Here is a 10844-nt window from a genome sequence, read left to right as displayed (position 1 = left end):
CTTTCACAAAGTGAAAAAATGAACTCAAACTTCATTTTATGCCTAATAGTATGAACTTTGCTCGAGTTGCACTCAGAAAATAGATTCGTGATACTAGAAAAGAAACCATTTAATGTAATGTGTATTACTAAATTTTCACAGTTTTAGTGATGGTAGTTTTTTAAAAAAAGCTCCACAATTTAAAAAAAATATAATTTTCACAAGAAGTAGGTTAGTGCAACTCGAAACCATTAGTAGCGCTGATGTGAAAACTGTCCCATGCTCTTCAATTCTGTTGGCATTACGCTGCCATTTTGGTACTCCCGAAGAGTTAGCTAACTATTGCAGTCTAGTTAGTAATATTAGTTAGGAAGTTAGTGAATTAACTGGTTTTGTTTTTAATTTACATTTCCTGTTATAACCACAATAGATGTGCTTCATACTTTCAAACGTGGTGTAGTGTTCCTATTAGATCTATCGAAATTTACTCCGTATTGGGTAAGTTTTGGATTCTAACCTTAATATGTTTCTGTTTTATTAAATGTTTGATCTCTATTTAAATAGTCGAAATTGTATTAGTTATTTAAATATATCGGCTATTGTAAATCTCGTTAGCTTTAAACGATATTGTTAATGAATAGTCGTTTTACATTCAGTTTTATCAGATCAGTAGTTTTGTAGATGTTCGTTCGTGGGTTGCATTTGTTTTGGAATTTGATACCAGCTTCCTTTCGTTGCTTAACTTCTTTATACTTTCCGATTTAACTTGCTTTTACACAAAATTTTTAATTAGTAAGGTTAAGTATCTTTCATATTTGTTGTTATCCACGGCTCTCTTAAACGATTCTAGTTAAATATGAACGTTTGGTAATAGTGACTATTGACATTATCTTGGTAAACATGACCACAAGTGTGATTTCAATGACATTGGCTAAATCTGTAAGTTTGTGTATTAATACATTTTATTTTCTCAGCCTGCTTGTTACTGTTTTTATTTGTTATGCTGTTGGTTCAGCTGTTACTAAACTGTGATGTAATCCTTAACTTGTTTTTATATATATATATTACAATTAAATGTCTGTAATATTAAATATATATATATATGTTGATTGTGATGGATAAAAAATTACGTTTTCAATATTTTACTTTCTTAAAAAAAAAATAAGTTGTGTATAAAAAATTGCCATTCATTATTTAGATAAAAGTTAAATAATAATTGATTTAGATACCAGTAATCATGCGGTGAAATATTGTTTACTAGCATAACCAATGATTTATTTCAGTTATGTTATTTTCTAGGTTATGTTAAATACATAGTAATAAACAGCTCACATAATAAAATAAGCCACAAAAAAACATATATGTACACCTGAATATTTGCTGTTTTACAAAATGTTTGATGTTAGAGTCTTTTTTTTATTAATTTGAAAAAATTATTATTTAGTTTAATTTTTTATACTTGCATGCGAGAAACAAAAAACTACAAAAGGTAAAGGCTAAATACTTTATTGGTTTTTTTGTGTTTTGTACCTTTTATACAGTGATCAATTTGTTTATTCACTGAAGTATTATTGCTTACCTTTTTGCGTACTGTAAATAAATTTAGTTGTTTCTTGGAAAAAATTCATCTTTACAAATAATTTTAAAAAATAAATCTTTTAAAAACCAGTTTTTTAACCTTATCTTTAAGAGAAGGGCCTGTAATTTTTGGATGCAAGTGCAGAGTAAATTTTGGTTTTACAAGCAAATGTGTTGATTATATTCTTAAGTGTTGGCTAGTATGATTGAAGAGAAAAACTTTTTTCTCTGGTGGATTAATCGTGTCAAAAAGCCTGCAGCTCCCCATCACAATTAATCTAAACATGAACCGACTGAAGGTAGATTAATAACATTAGTGCTTTTCTACGTTTGATGTTCATTAATTGAAGGGCTTATAATGAAAAGCAGATAAAACCCAAAATTGATATTTTACAGGAGTGAATGACTAACCCAATACCAGGCAAAACTAAGTTGAGGATGAAAACAAGATAATAGAGTTTTTGTTGAATGCGTTTTATTGATTATTTTAATAAATTATCACATGAAAAAATATAATTAGCCTAAAATTTGCCAATAAAGAATATATACCCTAGACATAAAAAAAGAAAATCAGGCTAATTAAGTTATTAAATTCCATTTTTCATCTTCAGAAATTTCACCTTTTCACTACTGGTAGAGGTTGCTACTACAGGTTGAAGTTCAGCATACCATTGCATATAAATGGAATAAAATTTTCTAAAATTCTGTTGATATCTGTCAATGTCTTACGATTCAGTGGAATGGGTTTATGATAGGCTTGTAATATGTTATTAATGTCAGTGTTCTTTCTTAATGTTATAATCATTTCTGTTGCAAGATCTACATTGTGACCATTTGTTATATACTCATTTTTATTAACAGAAATTTTGTATTTGGAAATACCCAACAGTCCATCTTCATTTTTTATTGTCTTTAAAAAAAAAAATGGAGCTAGTAGATTTAAACTCCTTAACCATATGTTGCTGCACATTTATAACAAACATTTTTTGACGCATATTGAACAAGTGAATACCACTCTTCCAGAATATACACATATTCTTTTTATTGTTTAGTATTTCAATTTTACCAAAATTTCTGTCCCGAACTATTATCTGTAAATGTGAACAATTTTTTTACACTGGGATTTACAAAGTTTTCAATGTAATGATGGAGAAATGATATGGTCTCATTAGCTCCTCTCTTTGCAACAGTTTCTTCGTACATGTACATTTTCAAGGTTTCTGTTTCTACAGAGTAGAAACATTTATTATGACTCAAATCTGTTGGCTACTGGTAAAATGGGAAATGGCAAATTCTGTTGATGTTCAAAACATAATACATCAAGCTACGAATCTTCTTTTGCTACTTGTTTTTGCCTTTAAATCAGTATAAAATGTTCTGCTTTATCATTTTCAAGTTTTTGTTTTAATTCTACTTCATTTGCATAATTTATTTTAATTTCCATTTCATTACAGATAAGATATGTGTAGGATTGTGTTTTCCATATGAAATATTAAAGTTAGTTCTCAACATTTCATTGTAATATTTGTTTGCAATTTGTAGTCTGCATTGAATACCTTAATTAATATTTTCAGAATTTTATGTTTCATATTTTTCCAAATACAAGGAGTGAATTTTTTTAACAGTTAACTCCGGTGACAGAAATCGTTTCTGACAGGTTTTTATAGAGTAATGAGATTTACAAGGTAGAAAAGATTGTATGCGAGTTTTGATTTGATCTACTACTTCTTCTGGCCTTTTATTTCCTCTTGAACCGTGAGATTTCCCTTTATTGTCTGTTGGAGGGGTGCTTCCAATTCTTTTATATGCAGCTAATCTTTCTATTGTGGCTTTCTTGATTCCATCTAGAGCACAAAATGCAGTCTGGCATTCATTAAATTCTTTACCATCTACATTAATAAGTATTTAGAATGATTATTTAGTTTTTCTGGAATTACAGTATTTTTCGGATCACCAGTAATGTCTCTTTATCACTAGATGAGGATGTCGTCTATGTATCTCAAATAATTCTATAAGACCAAATAAATAAAACTTGTAAATTTTTCTCTATAATTATTGACATTTTTTAACATTTTCACTTTTATTAATAGTGCTTCTTTGTACACTTATTTAAACATTTACAATCTACAGATTTACATTCAGGCATAAGTTTACCTTTTTTGGAAAAATAAGTTTGTCCATGATTAAAATTATATTTTCTAGCCTTCTATTTCCTATTTTTATAATTTCGTTTCCTTTCTTTGTTTTGTTAATCACAATATTTTCATTTCTGCTACAACTATTCTCATTATCACTGACATGAAAATCAAGGATCACAGTCTGAATCATCACTAAATAATTTATTAGACTTATTGCAAAAATAGAACTCATTTTATACAATAAAACTCACTTTATCCCCACTGTGTAACTTTATATAGTACTACATTACTGTATAGTAGAACTCACTTTCTTTACATCCAAGTATTTTTAGGTTAACTGACTTGAGTACAGTATTTAACAATTTGACTGAGGTTGAAAAACTGATACATGTGGTTTATGTCTGGTTTTTCTTCCCCAATTATGAAAAAATGTGTAAGCCATTGTTCCAGAATGTAGACAGCCCACCTAGTGACAGAATAAGTAACTGCATCTTAATGTTTATCATACTATTATACAGAGTACAATGTACAGAATCATGACTGATAAAATAGTCATTTTTGTCAAATTTGGTCTTTATCTGGTTGTCATTCATAGCTCTTCAATTATTAACGAGACTACTGATCATATGTCATTTTATTTTCACATAACTATTGAATTAGAAGATTTGAAAATAGTAAAAGACATGATTTTTCCCCAATTTGTCATGTGGTTTAAAAAGAAGTTGAATTTTGCTGTGTGATACAGGCCTATCTATTTATGAGGGACATGGAAAAATTCTGAAATTTGTATCAAGTACAAAACTTATGAACAACAGAATGTTAAAATTTCATGAAATTTATCTGTAAGATAAGTAGAAAATTAGGTCTAAGCTTGTTAAAAGTTACACTACACCCTTACTGATTTGCATGCAATCACTTTAGATAAACACACCTAGTTATTAACATTAAGATTTATGATTTCATTCAACTGATCTGTATTTTGAAGATTCACGACCACTGGGCTTTGCAAATATATAAAACAGTCGACCAAGTTTTATACTTGTTTTATTTTTACTTGTATATCTTCTTTTTTCTTTACTTTTACTTGTAAAAAATTCATTTTTAAGAATGATACTATAACAACGTAATAAAAGATTTAGTTAATTGAATGGGCGAGTAAAAAGGAACAGATTCCACTATTTCCTTTTAAGAAAAACATTTTTTTTGTTTATTGCTTTATATTGACTAGAAAATGTTCTACAATGAACTTGTTGAGAATATTCATACCGTCAGATGGTGATACTTTGGACAATGATGTTATTTTTTTGTTAAATAATATTATTGTTAATTTTATGTACATTTTCAATTATGAAATGTTTTTTTTTTTTAATATTACTTTGATGATAAACTTTGGACAAAAGATTGTGATAAATTATAGTACCTACTGATTTTAAATAATATACTATTAAAAAATACTCTTTAGATCAATTAATGAACAGTATATTTAAAATAAATAATTATAAAGCCTAATTTCTTAACCATCAAGCCCAACTGAAAAAAAACAAACCATTTCCCCCTGATTTTTATGCAAGTTTTTGGTGCTGGTAATTTTTGTAGGATATTGTTATCGTCAATACTGTCTATGTCGTCATCATCTGGCCAACAAAAATTTTGTTAGAAATGTTCACAAAATAAACAGTTCAGAACTTGTTTATCTCTCTTATGAATTTTGCCTACGTAGTGAATTAATCTTTTTTTTTTTAGCTGTGTATTTCACTAAAATCCAATCTCCAAGCAGAAAACCAGTATCCTGATCGACTACTAATTCACATTTTTCTTTTAGTTGCTTCTGAAGAGTTTCAAACTCTTCTTTTAAGTCAATATCTTATAAGCTGTCACCATTTGACTCTCATTCCTCTTCTGTAGGTACTGTCTTCTAGTTTATCAGGTTCATTCTTTTTCTGATTTTTAGTTTTCTTTTCATGATCATTAGTTTTTTTTTACTAGATTTGTTATTAGCGGGTTCTTTTTCATTTTGTCAAAGGCGTTCGTTACCTCTCTTTTCATTATCATTTTGATTTTCCTCACATTTTTCCAAATAAGCAGCAGTGATGCTTTTCCCTGGATCAACTTTACTTCTTTTTCTTCTTTGTTTTTGGGAGATTGGATACTTTAGTTCACTCAGCATACTTATAAGTGTTTCAGAAACCTTTTGTTTAATTATTTCTTTATCTTTACTAACAATCTTATCAAGAACAAAGGTACAGTGCCGCACGTTTTGAATCCTGAAATTACATTTTTTTTCCACAACTATTTACATCCAATTTTTTATTCAATTTTTTTTACATCTAATTGTACACAGCATCATGAGAACCCCCATGAATCCAGTAATCGTAAAGGTTTTGTGTATAGTATGCACCTGAAGAAGAAGTTCTTCAGTTGTTCTTACAAACATCAATGATGTTGCAGTCTTCTTTCATTGAGAATTGTATTGGTGTACTTGATATCTCTATTTATTTATCTATTTTAAAAAGGAGTTTTTGTTTTACAGGATTATCATTTAAGTGTGTTTCATCAGAGTTGAGTATGTTTGATTTTTCAAGCTTTCTTTTATATTGTTAAAATAATTTTTAACCTGATTGAGGTTTACAACAGCTCATTTAGTAGAAATATTTCTACACAGTTTTTGTGATAATTTGTCAGTATGCTTTGCTATAAACATACGAACAAAATCTGTTCCAGGAAAGTCATTTTTAAAGTATGGGACAGTTCTACTCGTGTGATCAAGAAACCCCTTAATCATATACCTAATATTTGTAAATGAAAAAGAAAAGCTCCATTTCGATACAACAATAAGATGATCAATGTAAATCTTTTCTTTCTCATCACTAAAGGTAGAAGGCCTCTCAATTTGTTCTGATTGTTTTTCATTCAATTTATTATTGTGTTGATTTCTTTACTCCAAACCTATCTGCAGCTTGCCTGATCGATAAATCATTTTCTTTAATAGCTTTAATTAATTTCTCTCGCTCTTAATCTTTGTAGGAGCTGCTACCAAATCTTCAGTTGTGTTTTCTAGGCATCTTCGATCTACAATTGGGAAAAAACAAGCCAGTATTAATGTCAGACAACATTTAGGTATACGGCATGAGTTGTCTAAAGTTAGACCAATATGAAAGATTGAAAAATGTTTCAATCAACAAAAATGTGTGGAATTTAGTACTAAAGTATCTAACTTGGCATTGCTGGCTAGGCCATATGTTTCGCTGTTACTGGCTGGTAAGCGCTCCACTCACTGTTCAACTCTTTCTCTTCCATAGTTCGATTATTGTCAATTTTACGCAAATAAGTATTTTTTTATTGTTTGTTATTACTAATTAATGAAATTAAATTAATTTTCTATTATATAGTATGTAAAAATAACTATTATTTACTTATGTTAATGATGTATTGTGTTTAGGTTGCTTCTGGAGATTTTAGATACACTTATCACCATATCTGTGTAACACGTAATATGATACTAAACTTATTTTTATTTCTTCTACAAAAAAAAAACTAACATATAAGTTAGCATACAGTATAGGTGTTTTCCATCTATGTTGTGTTTTTTTTTTTTTTTACTTTTAAGACCATAATAGATCACTTTAGTTCATTTTTTGGCAAGTTCTTTCTTTTCTTGCTGATTTGTTGTTTTTCAGCTTTTCTTTTTTGTCAGTAATTTCCAAGGGTTTCAGATCTTTTTGCCCTTTCTTGTTCAGAGTACACCCGGCTTATTGTTTTCTTGGTTTTTGATAGGAATTTTGTTTCTTTATTTTTTAATTTCTCATAGTTTCTGGTTTTCATTTTTAGGTTTTCACGGGTTATGTCTAATTCCTTCATGTCTTTCTGTACTTCGTATAACCAGTTTGGTCTGCTTTTCTTGTTCCAGAAAAGTTTGATTATCCGTCTGATAAGTCTGGTCTCTTCCATTCTGAAAATATGTCCTAGAAAAGAAATTCTCTTCTTTCTAAATTTATTAGTTATCGGGATGATCGTTTTGTAAATCTCTTTGTTTGTAATAATTCTCCAAATCCCGTCTTTTTTAATGTTTTTCCCCGATGCATCGTCGTAGAATCTGTCTTTCAATTTTTTCCAGTTTGTCAGTAAACCTTGTCTTGTACGGTCCAAATATGGTTTCGCATCTGTAAAGTATTTCTGGTTGGATAACTGAGTTATAATGTCTTATTTTTGTGTTTATGGACATGCATTTTTTGTTATAGATGTTTTGTGTTTTTATTGTGGCTTTGATGAGTTTATTCTTTCATTCCAGTTTGGATTTTCTTGGAGGTTGTGTGTGATGTTTTTCCCCAAATATTTAAAGTTCTCTACTAGTTCTATGTCGTTATTGTTTATTTTTACTTTGCTTATGCATAGTGGGTCTCTCACCATAATTTTGGTTTTTTCATATGAAATTTTTAGACCAATTTTTCCTGCAATCTCTCCCAGTGTTGACAGTTGGTATCTGGCCTCTTCTATATTTTGGGCTAGTAGGGCTAAATCGTCTGCAAAGCCTAGGCATTGTGTTAATGCCTAGGCATTTTAATGTTATGTTTTTACATTACTGTTCTTTAATTTTTAATATTTAGTTATTTACTCTATAAGTATTGTTCTGAGTACTGATAATGATACTTTGTTGTGTGCCCAGGGGAAAACAATTTTTAATAACAGAATTTTTTATTTTTCCTTTCTTTTTTGTTAGATATATTATTTTAGGAGATTTTAATTTCAGTAGCATTGCATTTTTTAATTATTAGCGATTTTATCAAAACAAAGTTAAAAAAAATTTTGAAATAAGCAGTTACAAACATTTCACAGATTATGTTTAATTTCAAATTCCAGTGAATAATTTTTTAAGAAATTTTTTTCTGATTAAAAATGGTTCTTAATAAAGTATTAAAACTACAAGATATTATTGTGGGCTGATCTAATGAAAAACTTACTTCAGGAAAATTAGGAAGGCATAAATAAATTTTTAATTCCAGTCCATACCTTAAAGGCAGTTGGAAAAGTTTGAGAAATTTTTTACTGATGGTGTTTTTTTTGTCTGTTAACATTAATTATAATTAATTAATTACCAAGAGAATTAAATCTTTTTTTTTTTTTTTTTAATGAGCAAAATCACAGTATCATTATTTTCTTCAAAGCTCTTTATCTAAGCACTCTATCTTGCCAAGAATGCCAAAAAGTTATTTTTCAATTTAGTTTTTTCACAAGTCACTTATCCTTCTGCTTAGCCTGTCAACAATAAGTAGCTTTCCCTTCATTGTTTTGATATTTTTGTTTGTACACATTCATATGAGCACCTGAATGATAGATCTACAAATGAAGTAAATTCTTAAAAATAATTTTACATTGCCATTTAAAGTTATAACATTGACAATTTTTTAAATTTTTTAGTGCAACATATTAAATGTGCAGCCTATTGTAAAACCACTTATGTTTTGTTTATTTAATATGGTTTATTTAACTATTCATTAATTTACAACGTTAAGTATATTCTTGCAGATAATCAACATATTCACATGAAAAACCTAATTAGTTGGGAGTAAAATAAAGTAATCTCAAAACTTGATAAAGTAAGGTAGTGAAAATTTCTGTTTCTTAGATATACTGGTAAAATTTTATTAAATTGACCAATAATTTTCTTTTCTTAATATTTTTTAATTAATATCATATTACCTTGTAAAATTTTATATATAAAAGAAAAATATACTGTACTGTATCATAATTTAAGTAGTGCTGTGGATAAAAGTATGTATGAACTTGAATTATCGAATGACAGTTACACTATGAAATCAATGGATAATATATTTGCGATTTGGTGGTGGTGTTCATATTTTAGAAAAATCCCAGAAAAAAGTTGCACTTAATGACTAAACTATATCGCCTACATCATTACATTTTGCTTTCTGATCGTTAAAAGAATGTTATGAATCATGAATTAGAATTAACTAAACGGTAAGTCAATAGGTCTATTACCTATGCGTATTTTTATTGTAGTACAATACAAAAAAATAAGGACATTTGCTGCTGTTCTATTCTATTCTATTCTGATATCACTTATGGTCACATTAATTTATCATGACTATAGAGTATAAAAAAAGTATTATATAGAGTATAAAACATTCAATCTGTCAGTTTGCTTGTAACGTAAGACAAAATTAAAAATGTAATAACAAAAGTTGCTACATAGGCTACGTACAGAAAATGTTATTAAAGGAAAATTAAGAATTAAAAAACTAATTAATTAAATAATAAAACATTATATAAATTATCATATTTTTTTTACAGCTTTAATTGGATTGCTAATTTTTCTTAAATTATTCTTTGATAAAGCCCAATTTTTGTCATCTACTACCCCTTTATAATTAATGTGTTGAGTATTTAGCAAATATACATTTTTTACCCAGCACTTTATTTAGAAGTGTTGTGTAAATAATTTTAATACATTCCCCGTGACTGTATACAGATTTCTATCAATGATAACAAACTTATAGGTGTCTGTGTTGGTTGACATAAACATTAATCAACAGCACTATTTTACAAATGTTGATATTTAAAAAATCTTGTTCGTTTGTGAAATCCCTCTTTATGAAAACATTGTAATCTTACATTGTGTCTTTTTTTAAAATGTTTTGGCCAAAGAAAATATACTTAACCTCTGGAATGTGTACATTAAAAAAAATATATATATTTAAATTCTATTAAATAAACCACCTAATACAGACTATTGAGATACAGACAAACGTTTCTGGTTTTTTTTGTTCTTTTTCCTTCCTTTTTTGTGAAAGTGCTTTTGTGAGATCCCGCATTCCGTTTTATAATAATTCCATTATTGCATAATAAAAATACTAAAATAATAAAATTTGCATATTAATTTAAATGAGTGCTGCTAATCTGTTGCTGTTTTTATAAGACCGTCTCCCTCAAATGCTATCATGGTTTATCAAATTGAAATTTGGTTTTTATTTATATATGTAATATTTTTCTAATATATTTAATTTCTATTACTTTTAAATTTGTGTTAATATCAGAAATAGAATGTTGATTTGTTTATTAGATGATCTGCCATATTAGATAAACCTAATTTATTATTTTTGTAATTTCTATACTGTTCAAGAAATCTAGTCT

At 28.0% G+C, this 10844-nt stretch overlaps 1 protein-coding gene across 2 annotated transcripts in view; it reads left to right on the top strand.

The window, feature by feature from the left end:
- Positions 1-267: 267 nt before the first annotated feature.
- LOC142321863 (E3 ubiquitin-protein ligase MARCHF5-like) overlaps positions 268-10844 on the top strand; it is a 73904-nt gene continuing 63327 nt past the window's right edge. Inside the window, exon 1 of one of the 2 annotated variants that reach the window (XM_075360324.1) lies at positions 268-477. The gene's annotated coding sequence lies outside the window, so the exon portion shown is untranslated. Of the gene's footprint in view, positions 478-560; positions 919-10844 lie in introns of those variants that run through there. The other variant, XM_075360333.1, reaches the window with a different exon arrangement.

The sequence above is a fragment of the Lycorma delicatula genome, chromosome 1, assembly GCF_047948215.1.
Source record: "Lycorma delicatula isolate Av1 chromosome 1, ASM4794821v1, whole genome shotgun sequence".
Lineage (NCBI taxonomy): Eukaryota > Metazoa > Arthropoda > Insecta > Hemiptera > Fulgoridae > Lycorma > Lycorma delicatula.
Note: the sequence above shows the minus strand (reverse complement) of the source record. Positions and strands in the feature narration are given on the sequence as shown.